General features: G+C 41.8%; 1 non-coding gene across 1 annotated transcript; it reads right to left on the bottom strand.

Moving 5' to 3' along the window:
• Positions 1–797: 797 nt before the first annotated feature.
• Positions 798–867, bottom strand: LOC148224442 (small nucleolar RNA SNORD50). Its single transcript, XR_015802942.1, has one exon. It is a non-coding gene; the product is annotated as a small nucleolar RNA SNORD50 (small nucleolar RNA).
• Between the last annotated feature and the right edge of the window lie 15,779 nt (positions 868–16,646).

Here is a 16,646-nt window from a genome sequence, read left to right as displayed (position 1 = left end):
CCAAGTTCCAATGTATGTAACTCACTTTTCCCACTACCAATCTCTTCCCCAGAGAGCAAGCAAGTACTTCTGCCAGTGTATTCCTCAAAGGGCAGTTCCATTGTTGTGGTATTAGTCTTCTCCTGCTGAAGTGGCAGCCCATAAAATCCCAACTCCTCACACCCTCACTAGGTAGTGATGCAAGCTGTCAACATTGTCTTTTTCTTTGCTTTTCACCCTGTCTTTACAAAGCCTGCCTGTGAGCTCCACTATTGAGTTATCACAGATCTCCAGTATATGCAAATCTGTACCCATATGGTATTTTAAAAGGGTAAATAATGGAAGGGCTTTTCCATGTACTGAAGCCCAACACTCCTTTCCCTAATACTGCTACACTTCCTAGAGAAGACAGTTAAGTGTTTGGAAAGACAGCGTTTTAAATATGCAGAGACACCAATTTTGGTCTACACACAATTTCTGAAGACAGTATCTACTGAACAAATTGCAGCTGTTTCAGCAGGCTTTTAAAAGCATGGCATCCCACTCCAGCCACGATCTCTTCAGGTGTTACACTTCCTTTGTGTTACATCATCCACATTTGTCAGGCAGTTCTGACAAAGTGTTCCAATTAATCACTGCAAAAGGAGAACAAGATCTAAGTAAAGTAGTTCATTCAAGGTAGAAATTTCAATTTGCAAGTAAGCACACAATGGTTTGTATTACCATATTGTTAATTCTGAAAAAAACCCAACCAAAAACTAAATCCACAAAGACAGATTAATACTTCTCAGAAAATTTAAATAAAGTATTTTGGTCTCGTCTCAGCATCCGGATCCGTATAAAGTTTTTCAACAGGAATTCAGGTTCGGGATAGGATCATCACAGATGAGACAAAAACAGTACATGAAGAAAAAAATCTAGTAGGAAATATTCTAAAAGGTTTCTGATTGTTTAATAATGTACACTTAGTGTTTTTTAAATGCCAACTATGACTTACCATATCAATTATGTTCATAACTATCATAATATAAAAATTCTGAATGGTAAGCACAGTCACTTTAGACTTAGACCCAGAAAATGTTTAGAAGCTTTTCAGTTACATACCTGAAAAAGCCAAAAGCTATTGTTTCTACTTGTTTTCTATAAAACACGTTTTCCTGTAAAAAAGACATTTATTTATTATGTCAGTTTTCTTTCATCACTCAAAATACAACTTGCCATCTATTTAGCCTCTCGTACAGACCAAACTGCATTATTTAACATGTGTTGCATTAATATCAGCACACTGCAAGTTCTGTGAAACTTTAATCAGAAGTGTAGTTACATCACAGTAAGATTTGTTTTGCTTCTCTTGCCCAGCTATTCTTAACCTGGGTATGAACTATTGATAGGAGGGAATTACACTTGATTATCAGGATATCTGATACTGGCAATCTGCCTATCAGGATCAAAATTAATATTTATTGGAATTCTTACCTTCTATTCAGAAACAGCATTCAAGCACCTCTGCAATGACATAAAATGCAGTGGTTAGTTAGCACTAACACGGTTTGCTACTTTAAACACCTCTCTAGGTCAGCCATGGAAGCCACTCCCCTTTCTACTTGCAATAGTGCCTGTCTAAACAATAAAGCATTTTATAGGCAGCACTGCTGCACAAGAAGTTTCACACATACAGTTGAACTTCACAAACTGGTAGCTAAATAGGTATTTAAAGGTACCTTTCTTATGGAGTAGAATAAAGTTATAGCAATACAGGAAAGTAAGTTCACACACTATATTTTAACTTTTTAACTAAAAGCAGCCTGTGGATATACCCAAGCACCAGTGCAGTAAAGTGAATTTCATTGAAAAATATTAAGTTCAGATACTTAGGTGTGAAGTTCTTAAGAGAAACCACTGCTAATATTCTTAAGCCACAGCAAGCATTTGTGAGCATTCTTGAGCCAATTTGAAATTTCCCGGCCAATGTACCCATTTATGTTGCAGGTTTAGTTTAGCACTGGCCAAATCGCAAGTGCACCAAGTAGAATAATTTACTCATTTCCTGCTGTGAGACAGGATTAGAAGGCAGGCAAAACAGGTTCAAAGTTTAAGGGGTACAAAGAAAAACTTTATTACTAGAAGCTATAAGAAAAAAGAATAAAACTCAGAATGAAACTTTTAGAACACTCTTCCTCCCCCAACTTTTCTTCCACACTGACAAAGTACAGAAACAAATCAGCCAATTCACCATTTTTTTAAGAAAAAGTATTTCACCAATTTACTTGGGAGAGGAAGACTTCTCTCTTCAGTCTATGGAGATTTCTACACAAGAAACAGTTCTCTTGTGGCCTCAATATCAGTGAATCAGCCACCCAGGGGAATGGAAATCTGGTCACTATGTAAAAATCCCTTCCTCGCCTAACAGTTTTCCCACAACCATTATTGAGGACCATATCAACTTATGGGGGGCACTTGACAGATTGTAACAGTTCAAACAAAAGCTCTCATCTCTGAAAGCAGATCTTCTTCCCTGGGGGGTAGCAGGGATCTTCATCTCCTCTCTATTCTTCTCCTTCCCTCATCTGGACTCTTCCTTTTGTCTGATCTTGGTGTTTTCATGCTGTTTCTGAGTATATCTTTGTCTTGGTCCTTTTTTTCCACTCAGGAGAGAAAACAAAGTGTCTGCAAGTCTCAGTTGGGTGAAAAAGTGAAAACCTTGCCTGAGGAGTGGATGGTCATGTGATCTCTTCTAGGTGGTGGCTCAGAGCTATTAACGATGAAGAGTCTTTCAAGGCCGCTCTGGGGCTGGGCTAGGATTTTAAGGGGCCCAGCCAGAAAGCAGTGATGAGTTTTCTGGCTGCGAGGCTGTTTTCTGGTGTTTGTTACATTCAATTCCAGCTGTGGGCTGATGGTCTTCCCCCAGCCCAAGAGGCAAGGGTAGGGGAGTTGTCTTGCCAGAATGAAGCCCAGCTGTCTCTCCCTCAGGCTGCCTGGGCAGTGGGGCAGGCCCAGTTGGCAAGAGCTGCTCGGGGCTGGCAGCAGGGCAGGGTTCTGCTAAGCCACGGGCTCGCTGGCCATGCTGGGAGTAGGGCTATGATCTTAGCAACTGAGTGGGCCTCCCCTCCCCCTTTCAGTTGGGGCCCTGGTCTAAAACGGGGCCCAGTGGGCTTTCCAAACCCTATGTCAGAGCCTGCCCACCCCTGCCTGTGCAGAGGGCCCAGGGCAGTGTTACCTTCTGAGAGGCCAGAAGGGAAAGAGAGCTTTGCTGGGGTTTGGTCGTTTTGAAATGTGAATCTCACAGAGGTGTGTCTCTCTCTTTCAGTGGTTTAACCAGTTGTCAGTTCTCAAAACCAATCGCTGATTGGATGCTCACATTTGAGTGAGCCCTAGAAGTGCAAACATCTTCACTAGCTTTCAAACGTCAGCAACACTTCCTGACCATACTTGACTAATGCTTGTTATTTACTCACTATAAGGCAGAATACATCAAGTCTAACATTTCCCCCTCTCTGCTCTTTAAGGTACAAGCTTCTGCAACGACGTATTTGTGTCAGCACAGACCTGAGGCGGGTCTGAGTGGGCACCAACATTCTTATTCACAGCCTGGTGCACGCTGGTACCTCACTTGCACACAACAGCATTAAACCAACAACTGGGATGATTTACAATTGAAAGGTTAAGTGGCTTCATGTCAGTAGCCAAAGCCTTATGAAGTTGCTCGCCAATGTATCAGGTTTGGCAGTTTCAGCACGATTCATCATTATTCACAAATATCAGTGACAGGACACAACTCATACAGTCATATATTCCACAAAACAAGCTTTACGTCTTTCACTAGCAAAGTACTATAAAAGGAATACATCACAATCAGCAAAAGATGTCTGCTACTTAATCAATAAATATTACCTCTGTTTCACTTCCTGTTGTGAGGAAGTATTTCTTCAGGACATGTCATATTCCCATAACTAGAAACTGTTCATGCCACTCTAGAAATTTGAGTAAGATCCCAAATTATAAGAAGTTCATGCATAATGCAACACAAGCCACTATGAACTACCAAATTTTAATTTTCTAACAACCGGTCATAAGCATTTAAGTCAAATTAAAATTAAAACAGATCCTGGAGTTCTTTTTCAAAGAAGTGATGATACCAAAATCATACATTAAAAAAAGTGAATACACATTTTTATTAAAACATGACAACAGTTGCTTATTTATATTAATAAACATCCAGATGTCCTGTTTTCTTTGACTAAACACTGTTTCATATTTATTTCCCAATAAAGTGCAAATTCACAATTAAAATCTGTACTGAGGTAAACTTTAGATTTAGTACGAACACTTCAGGACAGGCATTTTACCACCTGCTCCAACACCAAAATCTACTCCCAGTCCCCCATGTCAAACATGCCCAAAATTACTGATACCTCAATTTTAAAGCTAATGACATAATTACTAATTTAATCCTATGTATTTTTCGTGAATGTATTTATCATTAATTTATCCCCACTGATCATTTAGAACATACATGGCTTTCAGGAAAATCCACTTGTGTGTACTAAGTATTCTTCGACCTGTGATAGTCCTTCCATGAAGCGCTAAAATTAAAAACAAGCAAAATTATCTTTTAAACTAGAAAACATCTCTTCCTGTGGTCTAGCATAATCTCTCGTGTTTCTATGTCAGAAACATAATCATGAATCACTAAAAACTGACATTTTCATACAAGAATTGAATACTCTTCTGAGCAGCCTACAGTACCCAACAAGGTGAAATTTTGTAAGCAAAGAAGTCCAACTAAGAACTGAACTGACCTACAGGCTGACTTTAACTCAAAGAGCACCAAACCCAAAAACTATCAAATAATTACTTATCACTTTGATGGCAGTTATGAAAATGCCATGCAGTTTTTCCTTTTTGTCCCACTCAGTACCAGTACAACGCTGACAACTCTCTGGCACTTCCCATATTTTGACAGACAAAAATACAGAAACTAAGTTATGAAATACAAGTATTTATTGACTTGGTCAAAAACAGAAACGCAGTGTTACTTCTAGATCAACATTAAAAATTCCAGAGCTGTTACCTTAATGCACAATGTACTCGACACCACTGAAAACCTCCTTTCCATCACACCTAAAAAAAAAAACAAAAAACAAACATGGACAGCCTTACAACTTGAAATCAGCAGATTCTTATTACCAGGCCAGTAAGTCACATACATTATGAGGCAACAATCATAAACACAATCTCTAGAAGCAGCATGTTAAGTACTAAATCATAAATTGCAGGAGAACAGCAGCAAGAAATGCAGTTTTAAGCAACAAAAGGTCTAAGTTACACACTTGAAATCTCATATGAAAAGCACTGCAGAAATAACTGCATGTACCCCACTGTTAAACCTCAGTCCAAAGACCTCTTAAGGAAAAAAATCATCATGTCAAGGTTTTAATCACTTTTAAGAACTAAGAACTAAGTTGGTTTAGAGAATTGTTTTAACACTATATATGGCAATTATCAAAATCCACCAACTCGAGCAGTTCAAGAAATGTGACAACACATTATTATTTAAATGTGCTTATTTGAAGTACTTCACTCTGTACTACATAGATCTAATAAATGCATTGAGCCATGAAAGGTAACCCATCACTCATTTTGTTTCAGATCTCGAAAACAATTAAAGCTATAGAAAGCCTCGAGTTAAGCTTCTACTTCTTGTGTGCAATAAACTACATGCTTACTGAGTGTCATAAACCAAATAATCAAGAATTACTAATGGTTTAAGTTTCAAAAATTTACTGTTTAGTAGTCTAATGTGTGACTCACACTGTCAGACAAGCTAATTAAGCACAAAATGAATGTGCCTGACAACTTCCTATGTAAATCCACCGATGCCCCAATCTTTGCTTGCTTGGAATCCTAGATATATTTAATGGCATTTACCATTCTTTTAGAAGAACTATGGGTTCAGTGACACCAGCATTTCGTAGAGGGGACAAAAAGGCATCTTAGCTCACATTAGGCTTCTAGGTGAGAAGGTGTGAGTTTTTTGGGGTGGTGGTTTACTTTCATAATAAACTCTATTCTGCTATGTCACTGTCTTAAAAATAACCCTCTGCAACACGAACAAGGTGGTTCCGCCTTATTCAGCATTTTATGCAGGAACACACACGACTGAAGGCTGTCGTATCGTGCCAGGGGCTGTCCCAGCCGCAGCCGAGGACAAAGCAGGGGCAGCACCCCTGGCCCTGACGGGTGGGGATCAAAATGGCGCGGGCTCGGCAGGGCCACGCGGGCCACCGCCGCCTACCGATCCCAGCCTGCCCTGCGCCTCGGGATGCGGCTTCCGGCAGGGAGCCTCCCGCGGGGTATGCTGGGACATGTAGTTCCCTTAAGCCCCCTTGCACCGCCGCGGCTGCCAGCATCTGTGCACGGGCGGCTACGGCCTCAGCCTCACAGCTAGATTACGGCTGCCTTTTGCCTGGCTCTACCTGCGGCTCCAACGGTGAGAGCTTATCCTGCCAGCTCCAGCCTCGAGCAGTACGCAACCTGCACGGCGAGCAGTATTCTTGAACGTCCAAATACAAAGCAGAAGACATGCCGCTCCCCACCCCCACCCCACCGGGGCCGCGGCACGCACCGCATACCGCGCGACCTTACCGCATACGAGCACAGCTGGCACTCCGCAGGGAAAGAGGGGGTGTGGCGGGCGCTCGCCACCTTTATATGTACGCTGCGGGGTGGGAACGAGGCTGGCCACGCCCCCTGCGCGCGGGCCGAGCGGCGGAGACGCTGCGCGGAGCTGGCGCGGCGGGAGCGCGCTGTGTTCGCGGGGGCGCGCGGAGGGGCGGGCACTGAGAGGCTGGCCCGCGCTCCCGCCTCCCCGGGCACGGCGTGGGCCCCATGGGACGGAGGGGATGGGCGAGCTCCGTAGCGTTCCGGCTGGGCACCGCGGCCCTCCCTGCCTGCCGGGCTCCGCGGCCCTGCCTGCCGGGCTCCGCGGCCCTGCCTGCCGGGCTCCGCGGCCCTCCTGCCGGGCACCGCGGCCCTCCTGCCGGGCACCGCGGGCCTCCTGCCGGGCGATATCGCCCTCCTGCCGGGCACCGCGGGCCTCCTGCCGGGCGCCGTGCTGCTCGCGCGTTGTGTGTTACAGGTTTCATGTGCAAAACACGGGGCGGTTTTATGCGAGTTTTTGAAGGGAAGGCAGAAATCGGCCCTGGTGCAGCTCCACTCCCTAAACTTAAAGAGTCAGTTTCCCGTATAATCCTAGCGTCATTAAGGTTGGAAAAGACCTGAGATCATCGAATCCAACCTGGGACCGAGCACCACCGTGTCAACCAGACCATGGCAATAAGTGCCACATCCAGTTTCTCCTTAAACATCTCTAGGAACGGTGACTCCGCCACCTCCCTGGGAAGTCCATTCCAGTGTCTAATCGCCCTTTCTGTGAAGAAACGCTTCCTAACATCCAGTTTAAACCTCCCCTGTCGCAGTTTATGACTGACTGTGTCCTCTTGTCCTGTTGCTGATTCCCCAGGAGAAGAGGCTGACCCTTCCCTTTGGGGAGCTGGAGAGAGTGAGGAGGTCACCTCTGAGTCTCCTCCTGGCTAAACACTCCCAACTCTCTCAATCACCCACAATAGGACTTGTGCTCCAGACCCTTCACCAGCTTTGTTGCCCTTCTTTGGACTCACTCCAGCACCTCAATGTACTTCTTGTAGTGGGGAGTCCAGAACTAAACAGAGCATTCCAGGTGTGGCATCACCATTGCAGAGTACAGAATTTAGCCACAGGAAGTTGTACAGCTGCACCTTGTAAAGTGACTTAGTCTCCACCTGAATCTGCCTCCTGAATTGCTGTAGAAGAGTTAGTGCAAGAAAGTCATAGTGAAAGGTGCCTGGGCTACAGTGGGGGTAGCAGGAGCACTAGATGATGTTTGAACTGATGGGAAACCACCTCCTAAGTTCTTGTGTATGCAGGTTCTTATTAGTTGCTTATAAATAGGGGTTTTTTTTGTCTGCCTGTTTATTGAAAGGTTTAGTATATCAACTTAACTGAGGTAATAAGGAAAAAACAAGGAAGAATGAAGAAAAGCTGAAAAAAATGCTTGATGTTTTGACAAGTTATTAAAAATATGGCAAAAAACCAATGTTCCACGTATGGACTCTTTTTAGGAGGGTTTAACTGTCGAGAATAGATAAGGGAAATCTAGAATGGTGAGTTGTAAGGTTCTAAAATATTTGGCAGTTTTATTCCTAAAATTATTGAGATTAATACTACCAGGAAAACGAAATAGCTGACAAATTTTAAACAGCCCATGGCAGAAGACACTCTTCTCTCTGCTTTTCCTGTTCTACATCCCGTTTTACCTGTCTGAACTCTTGAGTGTGAGCTGCAGTTGGCCCCTTTTCTGCTGTAAAGGCATGAGGAAAGAGGTGTTCAATGCTGCCTTTTTCTCTGAGTGTCTCCCACTGGCAGCTGTTCCAGCTGCTCCTTCTGCAGGAGTGAGAGTGAGAAACTGCAAGCATCGGGAATGGGCTGCTAGTGCTTCAGGGAATGCTCAGCAGCCCAGCTTAGGCTCAGACAATCAAGCAGTTTATGCTTTTGTTATTTTTCCATCTGACCTATTCAAAAGGCCTCAAAACTGATGTTTGCCACATGGCACTGGAAATGTTGAGCCACCCTTCCTTAGTGACATCAGGGTTAAAGATAAGCAAAGTAATCACAGCCATTAATCACTACTCAATTAGCCCTAAGGAAAGAAGGCAGCTCCTTACCATTCCTTTACTAAGCACTAAGTAATTCTGTATTTCTGCCAGAGCCTGTGGAGGGCTTTTACTGCCCGTTAGTCTCTCAAAGACTGGAATTTCTTTTTGGGAAAAAAACACTCGCAATTAAGCCCAAATATAAAGTATAAATGAGTACAATTTTAGTTTGCATTTGATAATAAGAAGCCTATAAATACTGAAGGGAGTAAGGGCTGTCCAGGGCTGTGGGGTGCTGCTCTGTAGTGTGAGCTTTGCAGGTGAAACACGGGTGAGGACCCAGTGTGGGGAGCCTCACATTATGCAGTGTTGCTGCACCCTGGCTTTTGGCACTTGGCAGAGAAAACTCCTCATCTCTCTGTTAAATTGGAGGGTACAGGTTTATTAGCAAAGCCTGAATGCACTGCTATGGAAACCTTTTGTCCCTAGAGAAATGTGTCTCATATTTCTCAGCATAGCCCAAGGTTGCTAGCACTAGACAAGCTTGTGGGTCAAGTGGAGCACAGATTTACTGTTGGTAGGCAACAATTACAAGTCTGAAAAAAAAGCTAACCAAACCAAAGTAAAAATGTGCACCACAAACATAGATTATTTTTCAAAGTAAGATTCCTTCTTTCACCTTTCTTTCCCCTCCTTCAGGCTTCCACACTTTTAACCTATACCCCAGTTGTCTGGATGAGTGTGTAAGCTGTAGAGTAAGAACTGATCCTTTATTGCCACTCTCCAGAGAGATCCTGAGGCTGGTCTGAACCATAAGCCTGGTTGCCATAAAGTCTTAGTTTATAGATGAGTTGCTTCTGAATTTAGCTCACCACATGGCTTCACATTCATGCACAGTGTCAGCACTGGCAGAAGGGAGTGAGATACAGACTGTGAGATACTGGGGATGTACTGGATTGACTCTTGTGTTGGCCCACACAAATGTCAGCCTGGAAGTCTGGTGGTGCAACTACCTCCATTGCTTTTCAGGTCTAGGCAGCTCTCTCCAAGTTCTCTTTTCTTGTCTTAAATTATTACTTTCTTGTTCTTTCTCTTTATTTCTATCTCTCCCCCTCGCTTCCTTGCTGTTCCAATTTTAGGTCTGGCTTCCTGGATTTTCTCCAATAACATTGTATCTTTGATGACTCATGTCTCTTGGTTTGGTTTCGGGTTTTTACCAGTGCATCCTTTGGGATGCTGAGTTCCCTTCCCTCTCACCTTCCAAGCAGGAAATCTATTGTATGTAGCTTTAATTTATTCCTTTTCAGAACAGATAGTATTCATTGTAAACTCCTGAGCTGACTTTGCCATATTTCACATTATGCATCATAAAATACTTGAGTTGGGAAACAATTTAGCTTATGAATGTTACCTGATTTTAGTGTTTTGTGGATACCAGAATTTTTTGTTTAAACTTCTCAGGTCTCTCTCTTTGATTTTTTAGTCACGACTGTGTTACAGAAAGACAAGCCCTTTTTTTTTTTTCTTTTTAATAATAAATGAGATCATAAAAACATTAGAACAGCTGTACAGAGTCAGAGCTAAGGTCTACCATCCCCCACCACCCCCTAGTATCCTGCTTCCAAATGTAGCCCAAAGTTAATGCCTAGGGAGGGGAGTAGGGATGGAACAAGCATATCCTTCCCCAAGTATTTGCCCAGCCTCTGGGAATATAAAGCTCAGAAACCTCCTAGAGGGTTATTATTTTTGTGTGCATGAGAATGTAACAATCCTTCATTAATTTCCTACCCATAAATTTGTCCAGTCTTCCCCAGAGCCTTTTAAAAAATTTAGCATCCCCAATAACAAGGGCAAGGAACACCAGAGCTTGATTAGTGTTACAGGAAAATGTGTCTCCTTTAATTCACTTAGTATCTGCTTTCTGTTCACTCTTTGCAGTTTTAGAAGAAGCAGTGGGTAATCCTTTCCTTCCACAGGCATCTCCTCATTGAGCCCCAGCCCCACAATCTCTTCTTCAGGCTGAGGAAACCTCATTTATTTAATAATTCCTCATAGCGGAATCAGTTCCTACCTTTGACCGTACTCTCGTTGATCTTCTTTCAACTTCTTCTGCTTTCTTTTTGAGATGGGACTTCCATGGTATACAGTCTGTTCAGGAAGCAGGTATCACATGGGCTTATGCAGAGGTGCCATGATGTTCTCTGCTTTCTTTCTTTGTTCCTTAGCACTTCCAAAACTCTGGTGTCCTTTTTTGGCTGGCTCTGTGCATGGAGCTGACATTTCCACAGAACTGTCTGTCATAACTGCAGGATCTCACGTCGGAGCAATAAAGGCCAGAGCCCACTGTTTTGCATTTGCTGTTGTGTTTGCTTTCTTTGGTAAGCAGTGCTTTATATTGATGTATGTTGAATTTCATGTTGCTGTTGTACTCACTCAGCCTTTTTAAGCTCCTGCAGCTACTTTTGCATCAGCAATAAATAAATGATTACTAGTTTTTTTTACCCCTCTCCATACCACCTATTTCAGATCAACTCAATAAGTTCACCAGTGCAGGTCATGCAGATTTCTGTGGTAGTTTTCTTCCACTGTGAAAACTAACCATCTGCTCCTACCTTCTGTTTCCTGTCTTTTACCTTTTATGGCATATCTGCTTAGTTTGCTTAAAATCATTTGCTAAGAGGCTTTAGGAAACCCATACACTACATCAATTTATCACATGTTTGATGATAAGTGTGATGTGAGTTTACCAAGTGTCTTACCACTGCCCTACAGATCATAGTTATCTAGATACACACTAATTCTACTTTTTATAATAAGCTTTTTGCTTATTTCCCTGGAATAGATGTAATACTTAGTGGGATTTAGTTTTCTGTATTTCTGTAGAACCTGTTAAAAACATCATTCTGTTTGCTACTTGCCTCTCTTTAGCATCAGACCAGTTTCAAGGAGGAGCTCACACACTACAATTAGAAGTTTGTGTTTCACTAGCTTCCTTTAAAACATCATTTGGTCTTGTTGAAACTGCAGCATCTTCAAGAAGGTGGAAGCAACTTCACGAAAGCCTCAAAAGCGGTGTGGTGCAGGGAATTTCCCCAGATTTTTCACACTGAACACAGGAGCAAAAAATTAATGCAATTACATGGCCTAATTTTCTCTGAACAGACTTCCTCATGAGGGTCAGATTTGTTAATTTGAAAAGGGTTATATTGTTAGTTTTGATGACCAAACAGTGTTACTCTGACATGTAATGTAAGTTTCCTTTTGCCCTTTTACAAGCCTTGAATGGTTATTTTGTGCCTTCAAGACAGTGTTCTGTCTTCATACCATTTGTGAGGATCTAATGCATAGGAAGGGTTCTGTTAATTTTGTTTATAACAACATCTTCATTTTTAGGTATCTCCCCTTTCTGAAACTGAGCACAGCTGTGGCAGATGTGGGTTTCTGCTGCAAAGTTAATCTGAAAGTACAATGGTTGCTTATACTGACACACTTCGTTTAGTGCCATAATCTAATCAGTTTATACGGCTAAAATTAACAGTAAAGTAAGCTTTTTGCAAGAAAAACCCTCAAACCCTCTTCACTTAGTTACCTAAAAGAAGCGACTAAGCTGGTGTACTAAGGCAGGCAAACTGGTTAATATTAATAATTTTAAATTAAATCAGATAATTTTTCCTCTGTTCACAAAGGTTAATTCTGTGTGCTGTCTGTAGGAGTACATCATTGTAACTATTTTATCATGTGACAGAAGTGTTCATTATCTTGAACTACTGCAGCAGCATGCCCAAAAATACTTAAGGGAAATTTAAGTCTGAGTCTTTGCTTTGTGGTTGGGAACAGCATTTTCTCTCAGTGTTTAAATCTCTTCTGTGTTATTCCACATAAACAGCATATTACTGGAAGATAATATTTTATTTAATTGCTATATAATTGCTACTTATCTTACTGGCTTTTCTCATCTTTAAGTGATGAGAATGAACAGACTCGGGTGAGATGAAAGCATTGAAGTGACAAGATGGGAGAAGAGCAACCTGATATTTAATGTTCTTCTCATAGCTGTATTACCCAGCCATTTATTGCTATCATTTGTGATCACTTCATTAATTAATGAGGCATAGGGAAAATAAGGCTTTTCTGCCATATTTATACAGCCTTGGCAAATTAAATGTCAAATCCATTTTTAAATAGGAAATGTATCTTCATGTTCCTTAACAAGAGGCTGCCTCTAGCTGTTAGAAAATACAAGGCTGCTGAGCTACTTGATTATATTTACCAAAATTATTCTTAATATTTCCATCTTTCAGAGCCTTTCTTACAATTATATTTTATTTCTTACAACATCCTAAAATCACACTCTACAGAATCAGGAAAAACAACACATACTTACTTTGTTCTTTTTAAAATGAAATGTGAACTATTATAACAAAATCGAAGTTGTAAAACTACATTCCAGTATCTGGAATTGAATCTGGATATGATAAGCACAGAACTCTGGGTAAAAAAGAGGCACTCTGTTTGAAGTGGATATTTCTCAGACACTTCTTCAACCACTTGGAATGTTTCATTTGATAAAGTAAGAAAATCTAATAGGAATACATATTATTTTACTCATTGTATTCATATTAAAACAGATCCAAATTTTTTTTAAATTAAAAAATTTAGGAAAATGTAACTACCTTAGCTACAGTGCCAATATATTAATTTTGATAGATATAATTATGCATCAGATTTTCACTTACGAAGTCTTTCCTGCTATGAAATTTGCATAGATGCAGGTATTTTTCAAATATTTTATTATAGAATTTTGTTTCCATATTGCCTTGTTCTTAAAAGTTAGCAGATTTTGTAAGTGTGTCTTGCTCTCAGCAGCTCAGTTTTTCTCATACAAGGAGAGATCAAAAAGCACTTTCTATAGTGTTTTAACTTTATGGTTAAGTAGAACTTACCAGCTCCTTCCCTCCTCCCCTGTCACTACTACAGGCTGTTACAAGCAACTACCTGGTGCAAACATTTTTAAATTTTTTCTTTGCTTTAGTTTTCTAGCAAATCAGCCACCTGAGCTGACTTAGACTGTGACCATCTAATCACTAGATTTAACAGAAAGGAAGTGGTGGAAACAAAAACTCTGGGCTGGAGAATTGTTGCACAGGGTGATGTCCCCTGAGAGCATCTAATACTCAGGCTGCTATAAATATGATGTGAAACCTCATGCTTGATCCCTCCAAAATGTGGTGTACCCCCTATTTAATTCTGCCTAAATGCAAGGCTTCAACCATTAAAACAATATTTTATGTGTAAGAATCTGTTGCTTTACTGTTCACTGATATTTAATGTCATACTGTGAAGAAGCAATTATCTCTGTCTAAATACAATTAAATTAAAGAAACAAGTTATATTCAGAGCAGTAAAACTTATGACTGGTCCTACTAACGAACAACACAGTTGTGATGCTCTGCCTTAGGATATGTGAGATTAATGTGTTCAGTGTTTGAAGGTGGAAGTCTGTATTTGTAAAGAACAGAAAGAGGCAGGCAGCACAGTTAATCCTATAATCATGATAATATTCATTAAAACCCAAATAAGCCATTTCGACTGTGTAAGTAATTTTTTCGCTTTAAGAGAAAGTAAACTAATATTGATAAATTCTTAGGTGGGAACTCATAGCACTGCAAATTTTTATCAGGTGCACAAGCACACATTCCCTGTCCTGATATTCTTGACTGGAGCAGTTAACAGACCTCCTGATACTGGAGAGAGTGCATCCTTCTGTCATGGAAGTGTCTTCTGCTGAAGGCCCTCCTATGATTTAACCTGCTTTGCCTGGTTGTGCTCTCTTGGGTATTCACCACAACTCAATGGAGCTCACCCAGGCTCTCAGGGCAACAGAGGGAATGACCTGAGCATTTCAGAACTTGCAGGCTCCCTCTGTGTGCTCAACAGCAGAGAGCAGAGTAAGACAAGGCCATCCTGGTTTTTGGTCCTCAGTTTTACATATGCTGTGTAGGAAAAGTATGGACAAGGCTGCCACTCCTAGTCAGCACTGGAACATGCAGCTAATAAGCAGACAAGTTTTCTTCATACACTTCATGTGACATGAAGCAATTGCTCTGCCAGAGGTAATGAGCATGCACGTTTCTAAACACAGAGCCTTTGCAGATCAGAGAAACTGTGGTCTGAATCTTGAGTTGACATGAATCCTCTGGTGCTCCTTAATCTCCAGTTGCTGCCAGAGTCTCAGGGTGTACTCCCATCAGCATCCTTTGTGATCCCTAAGCTAGGCCCTCTTGGGAGCCAGGAATAGATGATCAGGAGGTTCTCTATTCCTTCTCAAAAAAGCAGTGCTGGGAAAGTTTTCAGAGGCACCAGTGATCAGATCTGAGTAGTGCATCCCTCCAGGGAATAGCAGTTGACTCAGCCTTTTCCAGAGGAACTCCTAGGTGGAAGCCTGTGGTGGTGTTGTGCAAGATACAAAAAGGTCTGGCCACTACCTGCTCTCGGATGAGGCAAGCAGCCCACTGCCCACGGGCAGCCTGGTGTTATGTGGGGGAACTTGGGATGCCAGATGGGGCTGAAGAGGCTGCTGAGTGGCCCTGGTAGCTGCATGTGCAGTGAAAACCATTAATATTTGCTCTAATGCAGTATTCCCACTGGGAGCTGTCATGGTTGCCAGAATTACCATGTGACCCTGGCTAGTGCCAGTTGCCCTGTTAATTGATATCTTCCATTTCTCTTGAAGATTCTGCAGTTTATTGGCATGCTTAAGCAGTTTCTATGGACTGCAGTGGGACTTTGTGACACAGCTTTATTGTAGGATTTGTCTACTACATGCAAGCAAGGGATAAACTAAGATAGCTTTGGCATAATTAATACATATTATATTGGGAGTGTCATAGAGTTTGAAAACCTTACCCAGCCTACCAGACTGGTTGTAGGCAGAAGCAGACTAAGAGATTATCCATGTCCTCTCCTTTTGGGAATCATGTGGGTCCAGCTTCCATGTGTCCCTCTCCTGCTGTTGCCCTACTTTGAGTTACCACAGACCTCGCTAGGACCTGCAGTAACTTGATCTTACTTTATGCCTACATTTCTGCAACAAAGGCAGGACTTGCCTTGCAGGCACTGGGAGGGAACATCAGGTAGAGAGATGGAGCCGGTGGCTCTTGCCCGTGTTTGTTCACATGCCTCATAGGATGGGGCCATGGGCCTGTGCAAAGCCAGGGATTGCTGAAGGTTGCAGCAGAAGAGCTGGTGAAGCAGAAATGTGCTGCACGATGCTGCATGACAAAACAAGAGGCTGAAACCTTGTTTGAACTAGTAAGCTACCGGTTTTGCAATGTTGATCAGACTTGTACACCTGACCTGCAGCCAGTCTGGGGATGCTTGTTATAGGAGTGGATGAATTTTCCCCACTCAGTGATTTTGATTGGGATGGCCATTAAGATCATTCCTCTGTAAACACAAGAGGGCACTCCTGCCTCACTCCTCAATGGTTTGCAGCACAGAAGTTTTAAATGCAGCTAATCCCTTGTACATGCTTTGATAACACAACACTATGCATTTATAAGCATTTATATTTCACGGGCTTACAGGCCATATTTAAGAAATTTGGTCTTGGTTTGATGTTTTCTCTAAATTAGTATGTATGGGGAAAAGATTGAATTTAATCCTGATCTCAATGCAGTAAAAACAAAATTCATGTCCTTTTAACCAGAATCACACTGAAACTGGGGGACTACAGACTACTTGTTGGGATTTTAGGTACATTATCTCATGGAAACAGAGATTACTTGTTTTGTCTACAGTAAAAAAATCTCCAAAAGCAACTACAGAGGGGGGTAATGAGATTTGAAGTTGTCTCACTTACCAACACCCGAATGTCGATGATCAATTCATATAAGCTTTTCTCGTCCACTCACTTTTGTCTGCCTAATGTGCTATTCTATCAATGCTTTACACACTCCAGTCACACAAGAAAAAATG

This window comes from Sturnus vulgaris, chromosome 3, assembly GCF_052056855.1.
Source record: "Sturnus vulgaris isolate bStuVul1 chromosome 3, bStuVul1.hap1, whole genome shotgun sequence".
Lineage (NCBI taxonomy): Eukaryota > Metazoa > Chordata > Aves > Passeriformes > Sturnidae > Sturnus > Sturnus vulgaris.
The sequence above is the reverse complement of the archived record's forward strand: the minus strand, read 5'-3'. Positions and strand labels throughout refer to the sequence as shown.